Below are 14,464 nucleotides of genomic sequence, written 5' to 3' on the forward strand. Positions count from 1 at the left end.
TTTGGATGAGGTTGACGACATGGATGAGGTCTATGGAGGTGGATGAGGTGTGTGTGTATGAAAAGTACATTGAGGTTGAGATGAACTGGATGGGATGGGATGAATGAATGAAGTATGTGGATGATATGAACTGCTTTGTTGAGAAACATGGATGAAACATATGCAATTAATGAAAATTGCGGAAGAGGTGAAATGTATGGATGCGACTTATAGATGAGGGAGTCGGTTACCCACTGAGCTGTCCTGATGAGGTGAGGTTAGCGTATGAATTTCTTCTATGTGGATGAGTGCACTTTTGAAAGCTTGCAGATAAGGTGAGATATTGTGTGGCCGTAGCCCATCATGCAGACGAGTGCTCACGAAACCCATAACTTAATACACACATCTCCCCTGACCTTAAACATGAGCAAATCCTTCTGAATTATACATGATCTATGCTACTGAAGAGGTCTCCAGGCTGGACCTACTGTCTGTCTATTCTGTCTGTCTGTCTGTTGGAGCTGCTAATGGAGGGAAGAGGAGCCCAGTTTCCAGTAAAGAGGCGTTACCGCTGCCCGCGCAGGGATATGAGAGAGTGTGTGATGTGTTACCATGGCAACCTGTGGTAACGCCATGGCAGCAGCTATTCTTGCTGGGGTACAAACAGAAATAAAACAATTACATCACAACAAAACTGTAGCCTACATGATAAATAAACCAATACATCTTACAGGACATTACACTGAACAAAAACATAAACGTAGAACCCCCCTAGGGCATGACAATACTGGGAATACATATATGCATATGTTGGTCACAGTCACCTGGGCTCCTGAGTGGTCTAAGGCACTATATCTCAGCGCTAAAGGCAGCACTACAGAACCTGGTTTGATTCCAGGCTGTTTCACAACCGGCCGTGATTGGGAGTCCTGTAAGGCGGTGCACAATTGGCCTGATGTCGCTGGGGTAGGCCGTTGTTGTAAATAAGAATTTGTTCTTAACTGACTTGCCTATTTAAATAAATAAAATATACCTTAAAAAATGAGGTCTGTGGATCAGAAAACCAGTCAGTATCTGATGTGACCACCATTTATTTGCCTCATGCAGTGCGACACACCTCCTTCACATAGTGTTGATCAGGCTGTTGATTGTGGCCTGTGGAATGTTGTCCCACTACTCTTCAATGGCTGTGCGAAGTTGCTGGATATTTGCGGGAGCTGGAACACGCTGTCGTATACTTCGATCCAGAGCATCCCAAACATGCTCAATGGGTGACATGTCTGGTGAGTATGCAGGCCATGGATGAACAGGGACATTTTCAGTTTCTAGGAATTGTGTACAGTTCCTTGCAACACGGGGTGATGGCGGCAGATGAATGGCACAACAATGGGCTTCAGGATCTCATCACAGTATTTCTGTGCATTCAAATTGCCATCGATAAAATGCAATTGTGTTCTTAGCTTATGCCTGCCCATACCATAACCATATATTTAAAGTGGAAATGATTGAGCCAATTGTAAGTTGGGGATGATTAGTTGGCCATCATGGTATGAGTTTCAGAATGGGAATTTAGCCGGGACACACCATGGTTAACACCCCTACTCTTACAATAACTGCCAAGGGATCTTTAGTGATTACAGAGAGTCCGAACACCTACTTAACATCCCATCAAAAAGACAGCACTCTACACAGGGCAATGTCCCCAATTACTGAATTGGTATATTTTCCAACACCACTTCCAGCAGCATCTGGTCTCCCATCCAGGTACTGACCAGGACCAGCCCTGCTTAGCTTCAGAGGCAAGCCAGCATTGGGATGCAGGGTGGTATGTTGCTGGCCGCTTTGTTCACACTGTCTACTATCTGCCCAGTACAGTTGAAACCTGGATTAATCCATGAAGAGCACAGTTCTCCAGCATGCCAGTGGCCATCAATGGTGAGCATTTTCTCAATGAAGTCTGCTACGACGCCAAACTGCAGTCAGGTCAAGACCCTGGTGAGGACAACGAGCACACAGATAAGTTTCCCTGAGATGGTTTCTGGTATTGGCATAAATTATTTGCTTGTGCAAACCAACAGTTTCATCAGGTGTATGGGTGGCTGTTCTCAGACAATCCTGAAGGTGAAGAAGCATGATGTGGAGTTCATGGGCTGCCGTGGTTACACGTGGTCTGTGGTTGTGAGGCTGGTTGGATGTACTGCCAAATTCTATAAAACAACATTGGAGGCAGCTTATGGTAGAGAAATGAACATATAATGTTCTGGTATCAGCTCGAGTGGACATTTCTGCAGTCAGCATGCCAATTGCACGCTCCCTCAAAATTGAGACATCTGTGGCATTGTGTTGTGTGACAAAACAATGCACATTTTAGAGTGACCATTTATTGTCCCCAGCACAAGGTGCACCCGTGTAATGATCATGCTGTTTATTCAAATTCTTGATATGCCACACCTGTCAGGTGTATTATCTTGGCAAGGGAGAAATGCTCACTAACAGGTATGTAAACAAATTTGTGCACAACATTTGAGAGAAATAAGCTTTTTGTGAAGATGGAACATTTCTGGGATCTTATATTTCAGCTCATGAAACATGGGACCAACACTTTACGTGTTGTATTTATATTTTGGTTCAGTTTACATTATTACTCTATTATTACACATTTACAATTGAACTTGTACAACACTACAATAATACAATATTACATTGTGTGTGTGTGTTGAGTGAGTGTGATAGAGTGTGTATGAGTGTTTGTGTGCATGTCTCTTCACAGTTCATGTTGTGCCATGAGGTGTTGTTTTATCTGTTTTTAAAATCGGATTTTACTGCTCACTTGAGTTTCTTGATGTGGAAGAGAGTTGCATGTAGTCATGGTTCTATGTAATACTGTGTGTTTCCCATAGTCTGTTCTGGACTTGGGGACTATGAAGAGACCTCTGGTAGTATGTCTTGTGGGGTATGTATGGGTGTCTGAGCTGTGTTAGCTGTTTGAACAAAAGGTTCACTGCTTTCACCACGTCAATACCTCTCACAAAGACATGTTTTCTCCCCTGAATCAGAGAGGAGCGGTGAGGAGAAGAGAACTATCTCTCGTGAGGGGCAATGGGCATATTGTTCTCTCATTTAGCTCTCATATAGTTTGTTGTTCCACTCTTTGCAGCCATTTATTCAAGGGAAGCAGTTTATAAAGCTTTGTTTTGATAAAAGTTTACAGCCACATCAGACCAAGGATATGAGCTGAACACAAGGGAGTGGCAGATAGATCGGAATACTGATAACAGTCGGCACACTTGAGCATTTCCCTCTCTCGTACACTGAATATGGATGGTGTGCTACGTAGCACAGTTCTCTGAACGTAGTTGTGCCACTCATCTTCCTCTGAGGCAAGCTGGGGTGTTTGGTTGTTATTGGCGACTGGGTTTGTAGTTCTGACAGGAAGACGAGGCTCCTCTGTAGTGTCCTCAGTCTGGGATAATTAGAATTGCAGATGTAGTCTTCTGTAGGCGTTCGTTTCAACAAACTCAAGGTTTCCCTGTCTGCGGTGACTCAGAAACACTCTTGTGCAGATAATTCACAAGAGCAAGGGCATATTTGTACGCACAAAGGACCTATTTTGTTTCACACAGACAGGTACGCTGGCATCAATTGGACTGCCATGAAGCCTGAATTGGTACAGAATACCCACCCCAGAACACACACACACACACACACACACACACACACACACACACATACACACACACTCACAACTGTACATGGAAGATATTTTCCAGTGCAATACAGTATTGTATAAGAACTCATAAAATGACAGACTTTCTGAAGGGTGCTTCCAGAGGCTCATGATTTCCCAGGTACTGGAATGTTGTCATGAAATGTAAACTTCATCTTGAGGCTGTTCCTTTATAGCTTGGTGGTTCAGATCTGTTTTGTACTCCTCCCAGCCATGTTTGTTGACTGTTACACCCAAGTAACATGCATGGCTGGGCAACGATAGACAGATTTAGCTATACAGACAGCACATAAAAATAGGACTAATGTTATGACATTAAAAATGAATGATGACACTAGTTTGCACCAGAGACTTCACATGCCCTATAATGGCTGTGACCTCTTTTGGTTTACTTACTGTTTATTTGATCCGAGGGCTATATCAGGAAATAATTACTGTTGACACTTTTCTTTGAACCACCTGTGTGTAACACACTTTGAATACATTATCAACCATGGCTCTGTTTTTAGAGTATTGTGGTTAATTCAACATTTGTAGACGTTATGATTATTTTACACAATGTTGTATACATTGAGTGTACAAAACATTAAGAACACTTTCCTAATATTGAGTTGCACTCCCCCTACCCCTTTTGCCCTCAGAACAGCCCTAATTTGTCGGGGCATGGACTCTACAAGGTGTCTAAAGCGTTCCACAGGGATACTGGGGCATGTTGACTCCAATGCTTCCCACAGTTCAATGTCCTTTGGGTGGTGGACCATTCTTGGTACACACAAGAAACTGTTGAGCGTGAAAAACCCAGAAGCGTTGCAGTTCTTGACAAAAACCGGTGTACCTGGCACCTACTACCATATTCCGTTCAAAGGCACTTAAATGTTCTATATTGCCCATTCACCCTCCGAATGGCACACATACACAATCCATGTCTCAGTTGTCTTAAGGCTTAAAAATCGTTCTTTAATCTGTTTTCACCCATTCATCTACACCGATTGAAATGACACCAATAAGGGATCACAGCTTTCACCTGGATTCATCTGGTCAGTCTATGTCATGGAAAGAGCAGGTGTTCGTAATGATTTTTACACTCAGTGTACACGTTTGAAGAAAGACAAGTATACACTACCGTTCAAAAGTTTGGGGTCACTTAGAAATGTCCATGTTTATGAAAGAAAAGCACTTTTTTGTCCATTAAAATAACATAAAATTTATCAGAAATACAGTGTAGACACTGTTAATGTTGTAAATGACTATTGTATCTGGAAATGGCAGATTATTTTATGGAATATCTAAATAGGCGTACAGATCCCCATTATCAGCAACCCTCACTCCTGTGTTCCAATCGCACGTTGTGTTAGCTAATCCAAGTTTATAATTTTAAAAGGCTAATTGATCATTAGAAAACCCTTTTGCAATTATGTTAGCACAGCTGAAAACTATTGTCCTGATTAAAGAAGCAATAACATTGGCCTTCTTTAGACTAGTTGAGTATCTGGAGCATCAGCTTTTGTGGGTTCGATTACAGGCTCAAAATGGCCAGAAACAAATAACTTTCTTCTGAAACTCATCAGTCTATTCTTGTTCTGAGAAATGAAGGCATGATGATCCATTTCACATCATTTCTGGTTAGATGGGTCGCTGCATAGCTATTTTCAGGTCTTTCCAGAGATGTTAGATCGTGTTCAAGTCCGGGCTCCGGCTGGGCCACTTAAAGACATTCAGTGACTTGTCCCAAAACCACTCCTGCGTTGTCTTGGCTGTGTGCTTAGGGTGGTTGTCCTGTTGGAGGGTGAACCGTTGCCCCAGTCTGAGGTCCTGAGCGCTCTGGAGCAGGTTTTCATTAAGGATCACTCTGTACTTTGCTCCGTTCATCTTTCCCTCGATCCTGACTAGTTTCGCAGTCCCTCCCGCTGAAAAACATCCCCACAGCATGATGCTGCCACCACCATGCTTCACCGTAGGGATGGTGCCAGGTTTCCTCCAGTCGTGACACTTGGCATTCAGGACAAAGAGTTAAATCTTGGTTTCATCAGACCAAAGAATCTTGTTTCACATGGTCTGAGAGTCCTTTTGGTGACTTTTGGCAAACTCCTCACGGGCTGTCATGTGCCTTTTACTGAGGAGTGGCTTCTGTCTGGCCACTCTACCATAAAGGTCTGATTGGTGGAGTGATGCAGAGATGGTTGTCCTTCTGGAAGGTTCTCCTATCTCCACAGGCCAGGCGGCCATCTCTAGGAAGTCTTGGTGGTTCTAAACATCTTCCATTGAAGAATAATGGAGGCCACTGTGTTCTTGGGGACCTTCAATGCTGCAGAAATGTTTTTGTACCCTTCCCCAGATCTGTGCATCGACACAATCCTGTCTCGGAGCTCTACGGACAATTCCTTCAATCTAATGGCTTGGTTTTTGCTCTGACATGCACTGTCAACTGTGGGACCTTATATAGACAGGTGTGTGCCTATCCGAATCATGTCCAATCAATTGAATTTACCACAGGTGGACTCCAATCAAGTTGTAGAAACATCTCAAGCATGATCAATGGCAACAGCATGCACCTGAGCTAAGTTTAATACATTTGCAAACATTTCTAAAAACCTGTTTTCGCTATGTTATTTCGGGGTATAGTGTGTTGATTGATGAGGAATTGTTTTTATTTAACCCATTTTAGAATAAGCCTGTAAAGTAACAACATTTAGAAAAAGTCAAGGGGTCTAACATACTTTTCGAATGCACTGTATATATTAGTATTAGGCAGCTTGTTGTGCCATGAGGTGTAATGGATCATGATGAACGGATATCAAAACCGTCAGGCAAATGAACGTTCAATGATAAGACCACCTATTTCCACAATCATCAGTCTTAATGACAGTCACTGGCAAACTTACCATTAGGCAGAAGAGGCAATAGCATCATCAATGAGCCTCATGAGCTGGGCATAATTATTACCTTGTATTAATAGTAAAACAAAAAATACAAAATAAAATATGTAAATAATTTCTCCCCTTGACGCCCCCACATCCTCCGCTCAAGGAATTTCATCACGGTAGCACATTTAGAGATAGATTTATAGCCATTCATCTAAAATAATAAAAATAGATTAAAAATAAATGTAAAAACACTTTCTGTTTGTCATAGATGGATAAGACTAATATGAGATGAAAGGCGAGTTCCTAACAGGTGCAGAAAGCCAAGCTAGAGCTCTGTGAGATGTTCACAGTGATGGGGGCAGGCGTTCTGATCAAGAGAAACCTTCATTTTCTCTAACACTAAACATACAAATGTGTATTTTACAGTTATAAGGAAGGTGAAATATTGTAGTTAGTCTTTTTATAATTTTATTATACTATATTTAGAAAAAAATATAAGTAATTTCAAGCCTTAGGAAATACATACTATAAAATATTTCATATTTTTATAATATTTGTACTTTGTACCTGAGTTGGTGTCCTCAAAAGTGACTACACCTCAGGAATTTATAACTATCTTTACCAGAAAGGCTGCGATTTTAACTTTTCTTGGAGTGTGCAGCATTACATGATAAATAAGAACTTTTGGGGATTACATAGATTACATTTACGATTACATTTAGTTACATTTAACTTTAAACCATGTTAAAGATTAAGATACAATCACAGAAAGTAACTAATCAGAGAGATGAAGTAAAACACATATACTGTATGTTTATATTATCAGTAAAAACCACTTATTTTTACGGCTAATCTTATTTCCCTGGATTTACTTTGATTATTTACATTTGAATAACTTATTGTGTTTTTACTCAAAAACATAGGAAATGACATATACTTAGTAATATTGTGTATAAATTATTGCCTTCATTTTTTCAAGTAGATTCAACATCTCATTTTCTACAGTGTACTTTGATCGATTGTGATTAGGTTGATAAAGTAAGTTGTGATAGCAAGGAAACAAATTTGATTCAACCACGTTTTGCTCAGAGGCAAGATCCCTGTTGCACATCCCCACCGTTTACTGTAATGTAGGTGCTGCCCTATAGAGGTAATTCCTCAAACTTTCTGCAAACAAAATAAATATTCAATGTTTCTCATAATTCTCCAAGCGGATTCATCTGAGGTAATATTCAGGTCCATGGCACGAAAGTGAAATATTGGAGTGTTGTGACTGAATTACTGTTGGGAAAGAGAACGGGCTTAGGGGACAATGTAGGGTAGAGCACATCGGTGGAAAGTGAGTATTTGATAAGCAAGTACTGGGAGAATAATGAGAGAGTGTTCAGAGAGTGAGTTTTGGCAGAACAAATATTTATGAGCATTGCATTGCAGGAATGAGTGACTGAGCTAAGAGCGTGGCCGCTGTTGGGACATTGAGAATTTGAAGCAGGAGTGTTGCAAGTGTGTTTCTTCTCCCTAATCTTGTGAAATGTGTCAGCATTCCTTGTCACTGGGATTGTCTGCTACTTTGGGGATTAATTAGCATACCAGGATCTGAGAAGTATCCACTAAATGTTAAGTGGGACTCTCCCCTCTCCTTCAATCTATAGGCTTCTAGTACCCAGCACACCCTTGTAAATTACATTTAACTTGGGGGTGGTAGTGATATAACAGTATATACAGTGCATTTGAAAAGTATTCAGACCCCTTGACTTTTTCATAATTTTGTTATGTTATAGCCTTATTCTAAAATTGATTACATTGTTTATTTTCCTCATCAATCTACACACAACTCCCTATAATGACAAAACAAAAACACGTTTTTAGAAATGTTCAGACCCTTCACTCAGTACTTTGTTGAAGCACATTTGGCAGCGATTACAGCCTCAAGTCTTCTTGGGTGTGGCGCTACAAGCTTGACAAACCTGTGTTTGGAGAGTTTCTCCCATTCTTCTCTGCAGATCTTCTCAAGCTGTCACGCCCTGGCCATAGAGAGGCTTTTTATTCCCTATTTTGGGTTGGCCAGGGTGTGACTATGTGTCTTTTACTTTGGGTGTGACTATGTGCCTTCCTCCCATGTGCCTTTTACTGAGTAGTGGCTTCCGTCTGGCCACTCTAGCATAAAGGCCTGATTGGTGGAGTGCTGCAGAGATGGTTGTACTTCTGGAAGGTTCTCCCATCTCCACAGAGGAACTATTTCAGAGTGACCATCAAGTTCTTGGTCACCTACCTGACCAAGGCCCTTCTCCCTTGATTGCTCAGTTTAGCCTGGTGGCTAGCACTAGAAAGAGTCTTGGTGGATCTAAACTTGTTCCATTGATGGAGGCCGCTGTCAGTGGCGTAAGGTACTTAAGTAAAAATACTTTATAGTACTACTTAAGTCATTTTTTGGGGTATCTGTACTTTACTATTTATATTTCTGACAACTTTTACGTTTACTTCACTACATTCCAAAATAAAATTATGTACTTTTTACTACTGACACCCAAAAGTACTCGTTACTTACGAAAATGGTTTAATTCTCACACTTATCAAGAGAACATCCCTGGTCATCCCTACTGCCTCTGATATGGCGGATATACTAAACACATGCTTCATTTGTAATTTCAATCTATCTAATCGAATAGAATCTACAGATTGCGTGTTGAAGATAAATACTTTTATTAAGAGTATTAGTATATTAGTAATTGACTGACCCGGTCTCTCCAGATCTCCTAACAGTACTATTTCTAGGGTCAATTTTAGATCAATGCTATGCATTTTCAGCCATTCCTGAACCTGTGACCAGAAAGAGGCTACCTGAGGGCAATACCAAAATAAATGGTCTATTGATTCTGTATCCTCACATCAAAATCTGCAGAGCTTCGATGATTTTATGCCCCAAATATTCAACATTTTGTTGGTGGCGAGAATTCTATATAATAATTGTAGCTGAAAAGCACGAAGTCTTGAATCTTGCGTTGTTTTATATATCAACTCAGACACCCTGTACCATGGAATTGGTACATCAAAAATCTCTTCCCAACTATTTTGCAATCTGTATGGCACAGTTGTCAACATCCTGGTCCTCAAATGAAACTGGTAAACTTTCCTATTTATGCAATTTTTATTCCTCCGCCAGTTTTGATCCTTTATATTGGGCAGACAGACCAGTTCCCTGCCTCCTCCCGCTGCCACCCGCCTCCTCCATTTTTGGGGCAATGCTGTAATCAATTGGTTGTACTCTTGTATTGAGCAGACCTTCCCTTACAATTCTGATAACTCCATGAAGGACATAACTCTACCATTACAATTTCCAATATCATTAGGGAACAGAATAGCCTTTTCAAATAATCTTTCCCATAAATACAGGTATTTTAACAACCAGTACATTTGAGTTCAGCCATAATATTTGTTAGAATAAATATTACAACTTTTCAGGGGGATGAAATTGAAATTATAGCCAGCTCTGCAATGCTTGTTTGAAAAAGACCGATACTTTGAAAAAAGTATAATTTTCAATTAATCGAAAATGAGACATGGCAATCAGCACAAAGGCAAAAAGGCACTTTTTAAACAATGGATGAGCTTTTCTTATTAATCTGCTTGAGAACCATTTAGGGTTCAAATAAAACTTTTGAATGAGTGAAGCTTTTAGAGAGAGGTTTAATGCTTTTATATTTAATAATCTCAACCCACCCAATTCATATTCATTATATAGATAGGCTTGTTTTATTTTGTCTGGTTTAGCGTCCCAGATAAAGCTAAATATTTTTTGTTCATATGATTTGAAAAACGAATCATCAGGAGTAGTCAGCGCCATAAGTAAGTGAGTAAACTGAGACATGACTAAGGAGTTAATCAGGGCAATTTTTCCATAAATAGACAGGTATTTACCTCTCCATGGTTGCAGGATCTTGTCTATTTTTACAAGTTTTCTATTGAAATTCATTGTGGAGAGCTTATTTATGTCTTTTGTGATATGAATACCGAGTATGTCTACTTCATCATCTGCCCATTTTATAGGTAAGCTGCAAGGTAATGTAAAAGTTGTATTTTTTTAAGGATCCAATACGTAATATTGTACACTTATCATAATTAGGTTTAGGCCAGAGAGTACAGAAAAGTTATCTAGATCTTTAATGAGACATTGCAGGGATCTAGCTTGCGGACTTAACAGAAAACTTGAGTCATCGGCATACATGGACACCTTTGTTTTTAAGCCTTGGATTTCTAATTCTCTAATGTTGTTATTGGATCTGAATTTAATAGCTAGCATTTCCATGGCCGTAACGAATAGATATGGTGACAGCGAACACCCTTGTTTAACTTGACAATTCAAAACTCTGAGAAGTAGCCGTGATTTACTATTTTACACCTGGGGTTGCTATACATTATTTTTACCCATTTTATAAGAGAATTATCGAAATCCAGGCATTTATAAATAAATTCTTATATGTTTCATGATGTTCTATTATTTTTAGTACTTTTTGATTTTTACCCAGGTAGTGTTTTACTTGGTGACTTTCATTTTTCCTTGAGTCATTTTCTACTACGGTATCCTTACTTTACTCAAGTATGACAATTGGGTACTTTTCCACCACTGGCCACTGTATTCTTGGGGACCTTCAAAGCTGCAGAATTATTTTGGTACCCTTCCCCAGATCTGTGCCTTGACACAATCCTGTCTCTGAGTTCTACGGACAATTCCTTCGACCTAATGTCCTGGTTTTTGCTCTGATATGCACTATCAACTGTGGGACCTTATATAGACAGGTGTGTGCTTTTCCAAATCATGTCCAATCAATTGAATTTTCCACAGGTGGACTCCAATCAAGTTGTAGAAACATCTCAAGGATGATCAATGGAAACAGCATGCACCAGAGCTTAATTTCGAGTCTCATAACAAAGGGTCTAAATACTTATGTAAATAAGGTATTTTTGTTTAGTATTTTTTATAAATCTGCAAAAATGTCTATAAACCTGTTTTTGCTTTGTCGTTATGGGGTATCGTGTGTAGATTGATGAGGGGAAAAAATATTGAATCCATTTTAGAATAAGGCTGTAATGTAACAAATTGTGGAAAAAGGGAAGGGGTCTGAATACTTTCTGAATGCACTGCATAATAATATTAATAATTATAGCCATTTTAGCAGATGCTTTTATCTAAAGTGACTTTCACTCATGTATACATACATTATAGTTTTTATTTTTATTTTTTACATACGGATAGTCCATTGAATCGAACCCACTATCCTGGCATAGCAAGCTCCTTGCCCTAGAAAGAAAGAAATGAAAAAGAGAGAAAAAAGGCTTTATTTGAACATATCAAAACACTTTACTTGTGTCTTATAAAGCCCACATAACACTGTCATAATAATTAAACGATAGATGATAGTCGGGGCAGCTTGTATACAAAAATCCTAGATAACAAAACATAGAATGCCCACCCCAAATCACACCCTGACCAAACCAAATAGAGATTAGATAGTGATTTTTAATGGAATATCTACATAGACGTACAGAGGCCCATTATCCGCAACCATCACTCCTGTGTTCCAATGGCACGTTGTGTTAGCTAATCTAAGTTTATCAATTTAAAAGGCTAATTGATCATTAGAAACCCCTTTTGCAATTATGTTAGCACAGCTGAAAACTGTTGTCCTGATTAAAGAAGCAATAAAACTGGTCTTCTTTGGATTTTTTGAGTATTTGGAGCATCAGCATTTGTGCGTTCGATTACAGACTCAAAATGTCCAGAAACAAAGAACTTTCTTCTGAAACTATTCAGTCTATTCTTGTTCTGAGAAATTAAGGCTATTCCATGCGAGAAATTGCCAAGAAACTGACGATTTCGTATAACGCTGTGTACTACTCCCTTCACAGAACAGTGCAAACAGTCTCTAACCAGAATAGAAAGAGGAGTGGGAGGCCCCAGTTCACAACTGAGCAAGAGGACAAGTACATTAGAGTGTCTAGTTTGAGAAACAGATGTCTCACAAGTCCTCAACTGGCAGCTTCATGAAATAGTACCCGCAAAACACCAGTCTCAACGTCAACAGTGACGAGGCGACTCCGGGATGCTGGCCTTCTAGGCAGAGTTGCAAAGAAAAAGCCATATTTCAGACTGGCCAATAAAAAGAAAAGATTAAGATGGGCAAAAGAACACAGACACTGGACAGAGGAAGATTGGAAAAAAGTGTTTGAGGTGTTCGGACCACAAAGAAGAACATTCGTGAGACGCAGAACATTTTAAAGATGCTGGAGGAGTGCTTGACGCCATCTGTCAAGCATGGTGGAGGCAATGTGATGGTCTGGGGGTGCTTTGGTGGTGGTAAAGTGGGAGATTTGTACAGGGTAAAAGGGATCTTGAAGAAGGAAAGCTATCCCTCCATTTTGCAACACCATGCCATACCCTGTGGACGGCGCTTAATTGGAGCCAATTTCCTCCTACAACAGGACAATGACCCATAGCACAGCTCCAAACTATGCAAGAACTATTTAGGGAAGAAGCAGTCAGCTGGTATTCTGTCTATAATGGAGTGGCCATCACAGTCACTGGATCTCAACCCTATTGAGCTGTTGTGGGAGCAGCTTGACCGTATAGTACGTAAGAAGTGCCCATCAAGCCAATCCAATTTGTGGGAGGTGCTTCAGGAAGCATGGGGTGAAATCTCTTCAGATTACTTCAACAAATTGACAAGTAGAATGCCAAAGGTCTACAAGGCTATAATTTCAACAAATGGAAGATTATTTGACGAAAGCAAAGTTTGAAGGACACAATTATTATTTCAATTCAAAATCATTATTTATATCCTTGTCAACGTCTTGACTATATTTCCTATTCATTTTCAATTCATTTAATGAATTTTATCATGGAAGACAAGAACATTTCTAAGTGACCCCAAACTTTTGAATGGTAGTGTATACTGAGCTATATTGTATGCTCATAAAAATTACATCAAAGATCCACCACCATATTTTACAGAAGGGATGAGGGATTTTCTGCATATGCATTGTTCTTTTGAAGGCCAAACGCACTGCTGGTGTGCGTGGCCAAAGACCTCTATTTTCGTGTCATATGACCATTGCTTCAGTGCATAGTGCCAATGACGTTGAGCAAAAACCAGGCAGTGCTATGGTCAGATGACATGAAAATAGAGCTCTTTGGTCACACACACCAGTGGTTGGTTTGGCCTTCGAATGAACGATGCATATGCAGAAAATACCTCATCCCTACTGTGAAATATGGTGGTGGATCTTTGATGTTTTGGGGATATTTTATTTCAACTGTTCCTGGGGCCCTTGTTAAGGTCAACAGCTAAATTTACTTTACAATGTATCAGAACATTTTAGCCAAAAACCTGGTTGCCTCTGCCAGGGGGCTGAAACTTGGCCGCAACTGATTCTTCCAGCAAGACAATTACATTTACATTTAAGTCATTTAGCAGACGCTCTTATCCAGAGCGACTTACAAATTGGTGCGTTCACCTTAAGACATCCAGTGGAACAGCCACTTTACAATAGTGCATCTAAATCTTTTAAGGGGGGTGAGAAGGATTACTTTATCCTATCCTAGGTATTCCTGAAAGAGGTGGGGTTTCAGGTGTCTCCGGAAGGTGGTGATTGACTCCACTGTCCTGGCGTCGTGAGGGAGTTTGTTCCACCATTGGGGGGCCAGAGCAGCGAACAGTTTTGACTGGGCTGCGCGGGAACTGTACTTCCTCAGTGGTAGGGAGGCGAGCAGGCCAGAGGTGGATGAACGCAGTGCCCTTGTTTGGGTGTAGGGCCTGATCAGAGCCTGGAGGTACTGAGGTGCCGTTCCCCTCACAGCTCCGTAGGCAAGCACCATGGTCTTGTAGCGGATGCGAGC

The 14,464-nt window shown here is 40.3% G+C and overlaps 1 pseudogene; it reads left to right on the forward strand.

Annotated features, from left to right (window-relative positions):
* LOC115146123 (leucine-rich repeat and immunoglobulin-like domain-containing nogo receptor-interacting protein 2) overlaps positions 1–14,464 on the forward strand; it is a 42,142-nt pseudogene that overhangs the window by 1,009 nt on the left and 26,669 nt on the right.

Source organism: Oncorhynchus nerka, linkage group LG18, assembly GCF_034236695.1.
Source record: "Oncorhynchus nerka isolate Pitt River linkage group LG18, Oner_Uvic_2.0, whole genome shotgun sequence".
NCBI classification, from domain to species: Eukaryota; Metazoa; Chordata; class Actinopteri; order Salmoniformes; family Salmonidae; genus Oncorhynchus; species Oncorhynchus nerka.